Source organism: Oncorhynchus masou, unplaced genomic scaffold, assembly GCF_036934945.1.
Source record: "Oncorhynchus masou masou isolate Uvic2021 unplaced genomic scaffold, UVic_Omas_1.1 unplaced_scaffold_3680, whole genome shotgun sequence".
In the NCBI taxonomy this organism is placed as follows: Eukaryota; Metazoa; Chordata; class Actinopteri; order Salmoniformes; family Salmonidae; genus Oncorhynchus; species Oncorhynchus masou.
In genome coordinates, this window is record NW_027010082.1 from 27,302 (window position 1) to 35,619 (window position 8,318).

General features: G+C 52.5%; 1 long non-coding RNA gene across 1 annotated transcript; it reads right to left on the reverse strand.

Moving 5' to 3' along the window:
- Positions 1 to 1,291: 1,291 nt before the first annotated feature.
- Positions 1,292 to 7,037, reverse strand: LOC135534624 (uncharacterized). Its single transcript, XR_010454714.1, has 3 exons — positions 6,979 to 7,037; positions 1,967 to 2,186; positions 1,292 to 1,348 (listed from the first exon to the last, which is right to left on the reverse strand). It is a non-coding gene; the product is annotated as an uncharacterized LOC135534624 (long non-coding RNA).
- Between the last annotated feature and the right edge of the window lie 1,281 nt (positions 7,038 to 8,318).

Consider the following 8,318-nt stretch of genomic DNA (forward strand, 5'->3'; position numbering starts at 1 on the left):
TCCTTCAAAAACACATAGTTTAACATAGTTGGTGTTGTTCAGAGACCCTCTTCTTCATCCTTCCATTCCAGAGATGAGACGAGAGAGGAGAGGAGGGAGAGGAGGAGGGGGGGGGAGGGGGAGAGGAAGAAGGGGGAGACAGAGAGAAGAAAGAGAGGAGGGAGGGAGAGGGGGGGAGGAGAGAGGAGGGGGAGAGAGGGGAGGAGAGAGGAGAGGGGGAGAGAGAGAAGGGAGAGGGAGAGGGGAGAGAGAGAGAGGAGGAGGAGAGAGAGAGAGACAGAGAGAAAGAGGAGGAGAGCAGAGAGGGAGGAGGGAGACAGAGAGGAAAAAGAGAGGAGGAGAGAGAGAGAGGGAGAGAGAGAGACAGATAGAGAAAAAGAGAGGAGAGGAGAGAGGGAGAGAGAGAGAGGAGAGGAGAGAGGGGGAGGGAGAGGAGAGAGGGGGAGAGGGGGAGGGAGAGAGGGGGAGGAGAGGAAGGAGGGGAGACAGAGAGGAAGAAAGAGAGGGAGGGGGAGAGGGGAGAGGGGAGAGAGAGGGAGAGGAGAGAGGAGAGGAGAGGGGAGAGGGAGAGAGGGGAGAGAGAGAGGAGGAGAGAGGGGAGAGAAGAGAGGAGAGGAGGGGGAGGGGGGAGAGGAGAGAGGGGGAGAGAGAGAGAGAGAGAGAGAGAGAGGAGGAGAGAGAGAGGAGAGAGGAAGAAGAGAGGAGGGAGAGGAGGGGACTTTGGACTTTCAGCTCCTTGGTGATTGTTGTTGTTTTGTAAGCATTGGTTGTAAACCCTCCTCCCTCCCCACGAAACGAACCACACACAAACACACACACACGCACACATCTCATCCTGTCTTTCTGCAGTCTCCCAGAACGAGGAGTGTTCTGTTCTCCCCTTAAACCCTAAATCTCTACAGTAGGATCAGCTTCCTCTCCGACCTCTGACCCCAGAACAGAGTCTCCGCCCCCTTTACTTCTGCTTCTTGTCGTTCTTCACCGGCGCTCCGTTACGTTTGTGCTTCCCATTAGCGACCGCTCCGTTGCTATGGCAATGTCCGTTTGCCTTGTCGTTGCCGTCACCGTGGGTCACCTCTCCCCCCCGCTCCTGAACCTTAACCTTGACCTTAGTAGCGCTGCTATCCTGCAAAACAGGTAGCCAATCAGGGCCAGCCCCCGCCCCCTACGACCAGCACAACGTCCAATAGGAAGTACTGGTAGGTGGGGACAGTGTAGACAGAGGATCGTAAGTGGTTGGCGCCATGGTGACGGAGGATATGGTTTATCCAATAGACAGCTCTTGTCACCGGGGTGACCTGGTTGGTCCTTATGGATGGAAGAGAGCACCTGGGCACGCTGACGATACCTAGAACACACACACACACACACACACACACACACACACACACACACACACACACACACACACACACACACACACACACACACACACACACACACACACAGTTAAAAACAGAGTGAGTGTGTGTGTTGATGTAAATTGCATTCAGTGCAGTGAGTGTGTTGCAGTACCACACTGAGACACCACAGTGACCACACAGACGCCAGATAGCAGTAGTGACACCAGAACTGAACTGAGTGTGTGCAGTACCACAGAACACCAGATGTCAGTAGTGAGCCAGAGAACTGAGTGTGAGACACCAGATGTCAGTAGTGAGCCAGAACTGAACTGAGTGTGATCAGTACCACACTGAGACACCAGATGGCAGTAGTGACCACACTTAGACACCAGATAGCAGTAGTGACACCAGAACTGAACTGGAGTGTGGTGCAGTACCACACAGATGTCAGTAGTGAGCCAGAACTGGAACTGAGACAGTAGTGACCAGATGTCAGTAGTGAGCCAGAACTGAACTGAGTGTGATGCAGTACCACACTGAGACACCAGATGGCAGTAGTGAGAACTGAACTGAGTGTGTTGCAGTACCACACGGTGTGTGTGTGTGTGTGTGTGTTCATGTACTTGTTATTGTTGATAACAGTGGCCAGTGCCTGGTACAGCTCCTCCTCTGTCATACTCTTCCAGTGAACCATGATGCCCATCCCCTTAGCCTCCACCCGGGTCATAGTGTCGTAGTGGTCCCCAAACAGAGGTAGGCCCACGACAGGCACACCGTGGTACATCGCTTCATAGATACTGTTCAGACCACCGTGGGACAGGAACGCTACTGTTCTGGCATGGCCTGGAGAGACATGAAGGACAGAGTATAGACAAGGATGAGAGAAAGGGAGGAGAGAGAGGGAGGGGAGAGAGAGAGAGAGGAGAGAGAGAGAAGAGAGGATGAGAGAGAGAGAGAAGGATGAGAGAGAGAGAGAGGATGAGAGAGAAGGATGAGAGAGAGGCGAGAGAGAGAGAGAGAGAGAGAGAGAGAGAGAGGAGGAGAGAGAGAAGGATGAGAGAGAGAGAGAGAGAGACGAGAGAGAAGGGAGGAGAGAGAGAGAAAGGAGAGAGAGAAGAGACGAGGATGAGAGAGAGAGACAAGGATGAGAGAGGGAGGAGAGAGAGGGAGAGAGAGAGAGAGAGAAAGAGAAGGATGAGAGAGAGGAGGAGAAGAGAGAGAAGAGACAAGGATGAGAGAGAGGGAGAGAGAGAGGGAGGGGGAGAGAGAGAGAGAGAGAAAGGGAAGGATGAGAGAGAGGGAGGGAGAAGGATGAGAGAGAGAGAGAGCGAGAGAGAAAGGGAGGAGAGAGAGGGAGGGGAGAGAGAGAGAGAGAAAGAGAAGGATGAGAGAGAGAGAGAGAGAGAGAAAAGAGAAGGATGAGAGAGAGGGAGAGAGAGCGAGAGAGAAAGGGAGGAGAGAGAGGGAGGGGAGAGAGAGAGAGAGAAAAGAGAGAAGGATGAGAGAGAGAGAGAGAGAAGAGAGAAGGATGAGAGAGAGGGAGGAGAGAGAGCGAGAGAGAAAGGGAGAGGAGAGAAAGGGAGGAGAGATAAGACAAGGATGACAGAGATGACAGAGAGAGAGAGAGAGAGAGAGACGAGGATGAGGATAGAGAGGAGAGAGAGAGGAGGAGAGAGAAAGATACAGGAAAGGAGAGAGAAGAGACAAGAATGAAAGAGAGAGAGAGAGCGAGAGGATGAGAGAGAGAGAGAGAGAGAGAGAGAAAGAGAGAAAGAGAGAGAGAGGTAGGAGAGAGGGAGAGAGAAAGAGACAAGGATGAGAGAGAGGGAGTAGAGAGATATAGAGAGGGAGAGGGAGAACGGAGAGAGAGGGAGAAGAGAGGAGAGACTAGGGAGAAAGGAGAGAGGGAGGAGAGAGAGGAGAGAGAGAGACAAGGATGAGAGAGACAGAGAGAGATGTGGGAGAGGGAGAAAGGAGAGAGGACAGATGGAGGAGAGAGGGAGGAGGGGTTAGGTGTGTGTTGTTGGTCGGGAACTAAACATGCCTGTGTTGCAGACTATTGTTCCAGCTAGAGGGAGAAAGTGTTCTCCTAAAGGACCTTGGTCCTAACAGTAAAAATCCTATAGGACCCTGGTCCTAACAGTGTTGTCCTATAGACCCTGGTCCTAACAGTGCTGTCCTAGAGGACCCTGGTCCTAACAGTGTTGTCCTACAGGACCCTGGTCCTGACAGTGTTGTCCTATTGGACCCTGGTCCTAACAGTGTTGTCCTATAGGACCCTGGTCCTAACAGTGTTGTCCTATATAAACCTGGTCCTAACAGTGTTGTCCTATAGGACCCTGGTCCTAACAGTGTTGTCCTATAGGACCCTGGTCCTGACAGTGTTGTGATATGGACCCTGGTCCTAACAGTGTTAGTGATATGGACACTGGTCCTAACAGTGTTGTCTTATTGGACCCTGGTCCTAACAGTGTTGTCTTATTGGACCCTGGTCCTAACAGTGTTGTCTTATTGGACCCTGGTCCTAACAGTGTTGTCCTATTGGACCCTGGTCCTAACAGTGTTGTCCTATAGGACCCTGGTCCTAACAGTGTTGTCTTATAGGGCCCTGGTCCTAACAGTGTTGTCCTATAGGACCCTGGTCCTAACAGTGTTGTCTTATAGGGCCCTGGTCCTAATGGTGTTGTCCTAAAGGACCCTGGTCCTAACAGTGTTGTCTTAAATGGACCCTGGTCCTACCAGTGTTGTCTTATAGGGCCCTGGTCCTAACAGTGTTGTCTTAAAGGACCCTGGTCCTAACAGTGTTGTCCTATAGGACCCTGGTCCTAACAGTGTTGTGATATGGACCCTGGTCCTAACAGTGTTGTCCTATAGGACCCTGGTCCTAACAGTGTTGTCCTATAGGACCCTGGTCCTAATGGTGTTGTCCTATAGGACCCTGGTCCTAACAGTGTTGTCCTATAGGACCCTGGTCCTAACAGTGTTGTCCTATAGGACCCTGGTCCTAACAGTGTTGTCCTATAGGACCCTGGTCCTAACAGTGTTGTCCTATAGGACCCTGGTCCTAACAGTGTTGTCCTATAGGACCCTGGTCCTAACAGTGTTGTCCTATAGGACCCTGGTCCTAACAGTGTTGTCCTATAGGACCCTGGTCCTAACAGTGTTGTGATATGGACCCTGGTCCTAACAGTGTTGTCCTATAGGACCCTGGTCCTAACAGTGTTGTCCTAAAGGACCCTGGTCCTAACAGTGTTGTCCTATAGGACCCTGGTCCTAACAGTGTTGTCCTATAGGACCCTGGTCCTAACAGTGTTGTCCTATAGGACCCTGGTCCTAACAGTGTTGTCCTATAGGACCCTGGTCCTAACAGTGTTGTCCTATAGGACCCTGGTACTAACAGTGTTGTCCTAGAGGACCCTGGTCCTAACAGTGTTGTCCTAGAGGACCCTGGTCCTAACAGTGTTGTCCTATTGGACCCTGGTCCTACCAGTGTTGTCCTATTGGACCCTGGTCCTAACAGTGTTGTCCTAGAGGACCCTGGTCCTAACAGTGTTGTCTTATTGGACCCTGGTCCTAACAGTGTTGTCCTAGAGGACCCTGGTCCTAACAGTGTTGTCTTATTGGACCCTGGTCCTAACAGTGTTGTCCTATAGGACCCTGGTCCTAACAGTGTTGTCCTATAGGACCCTGGTCCTAACAGTGTTGTCCTATAGGACCCTGGTCCTAACAGTGTTGTCCTATAGGACCCTGGTCCTAACAGTGTTGTGATATGGACCCTGGTCCTAACAGTGTTGTCCTATAGGACCCTGGTCCTAACAGTGTTGTCCTATAGGACCCTGGTCCTAACAGTGTTGTCCTATAGGACCCTGGTCCTAACAGTGTTGTCTTATTGGACCCTGGTCCTAACAGTGTTGTCCTATAGGACCCTGGTCCTAACAGTGTTGTCCTATAGGACCCTGGTCCTAACAGTGTTGTCTTATAGGACCCTGGTCCTAACAGTGTTGTCTTATTGGACCCTGGTCCTAACAGTGTTGTCCTATAGGACCCTGGTCCTAACAGTGTTGTCTTATTGGACCCTGGTCCTAACAGTGTTGTCCTATAGGACCCTGGTCTAACAGTGCTGTCCTATAGGACCCTGGTCCTAACAGTGTTGTCCTAGAGGACCCTGGTCCTAACAGTGTTGTCTTATTGGACCCTGGTCCTAACAGTGTTGTCCTATAGGACCCTGGTCCTAACAGTGTTGTCCTATAGGACCCTGGTCCTAACAGTGTTGTCCTATAGGACCCTGGTCCTACCAGTGTTGTCTTATTGGACCCTGGTCCTAACAGTGTTGTCCTATAGGACCCTGGTCCTAACAGTGTTGTCCTATAGGACCCTGGTCCTAACAGTGTTGTCCTATAGGACCCTGGTCCTAACAGTGTTGTCCTATGGACCCTGGTCCTAACAGTGTTGTGCTATAGGACCCTGGTCCTAACAGTGTTGTCTTATTGGACCCTGGTCCTAACAGTGTTGTCCTATAGGACCCTGGTCCTAACAGTGTTGTCGTATATGGACCCTGGTCCTAACAGTGTTGTCCTATAGGACCCTGGTCCTAACAGTGTTGTCTTATTGGACCCTGGTCCTAACAGTGCTGTATGGACCTGGTCCTAACAGTGTTGTCTTACTGGACCCTGGTCCTAACAGTGTTCAGGGGGCCCTGGTCCTAACAGTGTTGTCCTAGAGGACCGTCCCACAGTGGCCAGTGGACCCTGGTCCCAACAGTGTTGTCCTATTGACCCTGTCCCAGCAGTGCTGTCCTAAGGACCTGGTCTAACAGTGTGTGTGTGTGTGTGTGTGTGTGTGTGTGTGTGTGTGTGTGTGTGTGTGTGTGTGTGTGTGTGTGTGTGTAGTATGCGTGTGAGTGCGTGTGAGTGCTGTAGTGCTGTGTGTGTGTGGTGTGTGTGTGTGTGTGTGTGTGTGTGTGTGTGTGTGTGTGTGTGTGTGTGGGTGTGTGTGTGTGTGTGTGTGTGTGAGAGTGCGGGTGTGTGTGAATCATTGACTGTTAATGATATAATGAGTTATGTATTTCACAGCTCAAGGTCATTCTCCTCTCCTCTCCTCTCCTCCTCACCCTCCTCTCCTCTCCTCCTCACCCTCCTCTCTCCTCTCCTCCTCACCCTCCTCCCCTCTCCTCCTCACCCTCCTCACTCCTCTCCTCTCCTCCTCCTCACCTCCCTCTCCTCTCCTCCTCACCCTTCTCTCCTCTCTCTCTCCTCTCCCCTCCCCTCCTCTCACCCTCCTCTACTCTCCCCTCCTCACCCTCCCTCTCCTCTCCTCTCCTCACCCTCCTCTACTCTCCTCACCCCTCCTCTCCTCTCCTCATCACCCCTCCCTCTCCTCACCCCCTCCTTACCCCTCCTCTCCCCCTCCTCACCTCACCCCTCCTCACCCTCCTCACCCCTCCTCTACTCTCCTCACCCTCCTCATCACCCCTCCTCTCCTCACCCCCTCCTCACCCCTCCTCTCCCCATCCTCACCTCACCCCTTCTCACCCCTCCTCACCATTCCTCTCCTCTCCCCCTCCTCACCCCAACAGACAGAGAGGGAGAAGGGAGGAAGGAAGACAGAGCACATGAAGTAGAGAAGTGGTTCTTACCCAACAGGTCGTTTTGAGGCATCCAATCCACCAACTTGGTATTGTTGCCTAGGTTACTGAGGCGGAACCCCCGAGAACCTACAGTCAGACAGGGGAAGACAGAAAGGCAGGCCAGACAGAGAGGTAGATGGTTAGAGTGATGCCATGCGGTCTGATCTCTTACCCTACTGCTGGTTTCACTGAATGACTGGTGTCCCAGGTCTAAATCAGGCCCTGATTAGAGTGGAATCACACTCCTGGTGTCCCAGGTCTAAACCAGGCCCTGATTAGAGTGGAATCACCCTCCTGGTGTCCCAGGTCTAAACCAGGCCCTGATTAGAGGGGAATCACCCTCCTGGTGTCCCAGGTCTAAATCAGGCCCTGATTAGAGGGGAATCACCCACCTGGTGTCCCAGGTCTAAATCAGGCCCTGATTAGAGGGGAATCGCCCACCTGGTGTCCCAGGTCTAAATCAGGCCCTGATTAGAGGGGAATCACCCACCTGGTGTCCCAGGTCTAAATCAGTCCCTGATTAGAGGGGAATCACCCACCTGGTGTCCCAGGTCTATATCAGGCCCTGATTAGAGGGGAATCACCCACCTGGTGTCCCAGGTCTAAATCAGGCTCTGATTAGAGAGGAATCACCCACCTGGTGTCCCAGGTCTAAATCAGGCCCTGATTAGATCGGAATCACCCACCTGGTGTCCCAGGTCTAAACCAGGCCCTGATTAGAGGGGAATCACCCTCCTGGTGTCCCAGGTCTAAATCAGGCCCTGATTAGAGGGGAAGAATGACTGGTGTCCCAGGTCTAAATCAGGCCCTGATTAGAGGGGAAGAATGACTGGTGTCCCAGGTCTAAAGCAGGCCCTGATTAGAGGGGAATCACCCACCTGGTGTCCCAGGTCTAAATCAGGCCCTGATTAGAGGGGAATCACCCACCTGGTGTCCCAGGTCTAAATCAGGCCCTGATTAGAGGGGAATACATCACTGGTGTCCCAGGTCTAAACCAGGCCCTGATTAGAGGGGAATCACCCTCCTGGTGTCCCAGGTCTAAATCAGGCCCTGATTAGAGGGGAATCACCCACCTGGTGTCCCAGGTCTAAATCAGGCCCTGATTAGAGGGAATCGCCCACCTGGTGTCCCAGTCTATATCAAGCCCTGATTGGGGAATGACCCTCCTGGTGTCCCAGGTCTAAATCAGGCCCTGATTAGAGGGGAATCACCCACCTGGTGTCCCAGGTCTAAACCAGGCCCTGATTAGAGGGGAAGAATGACTGGTGTCCCAGGTCTAAAGCAGGCCCTGATTAGAGGGGAACAATGACTGGTGTCCCAGGTCTAAATCAGGCCCTGATTAGAGGGGA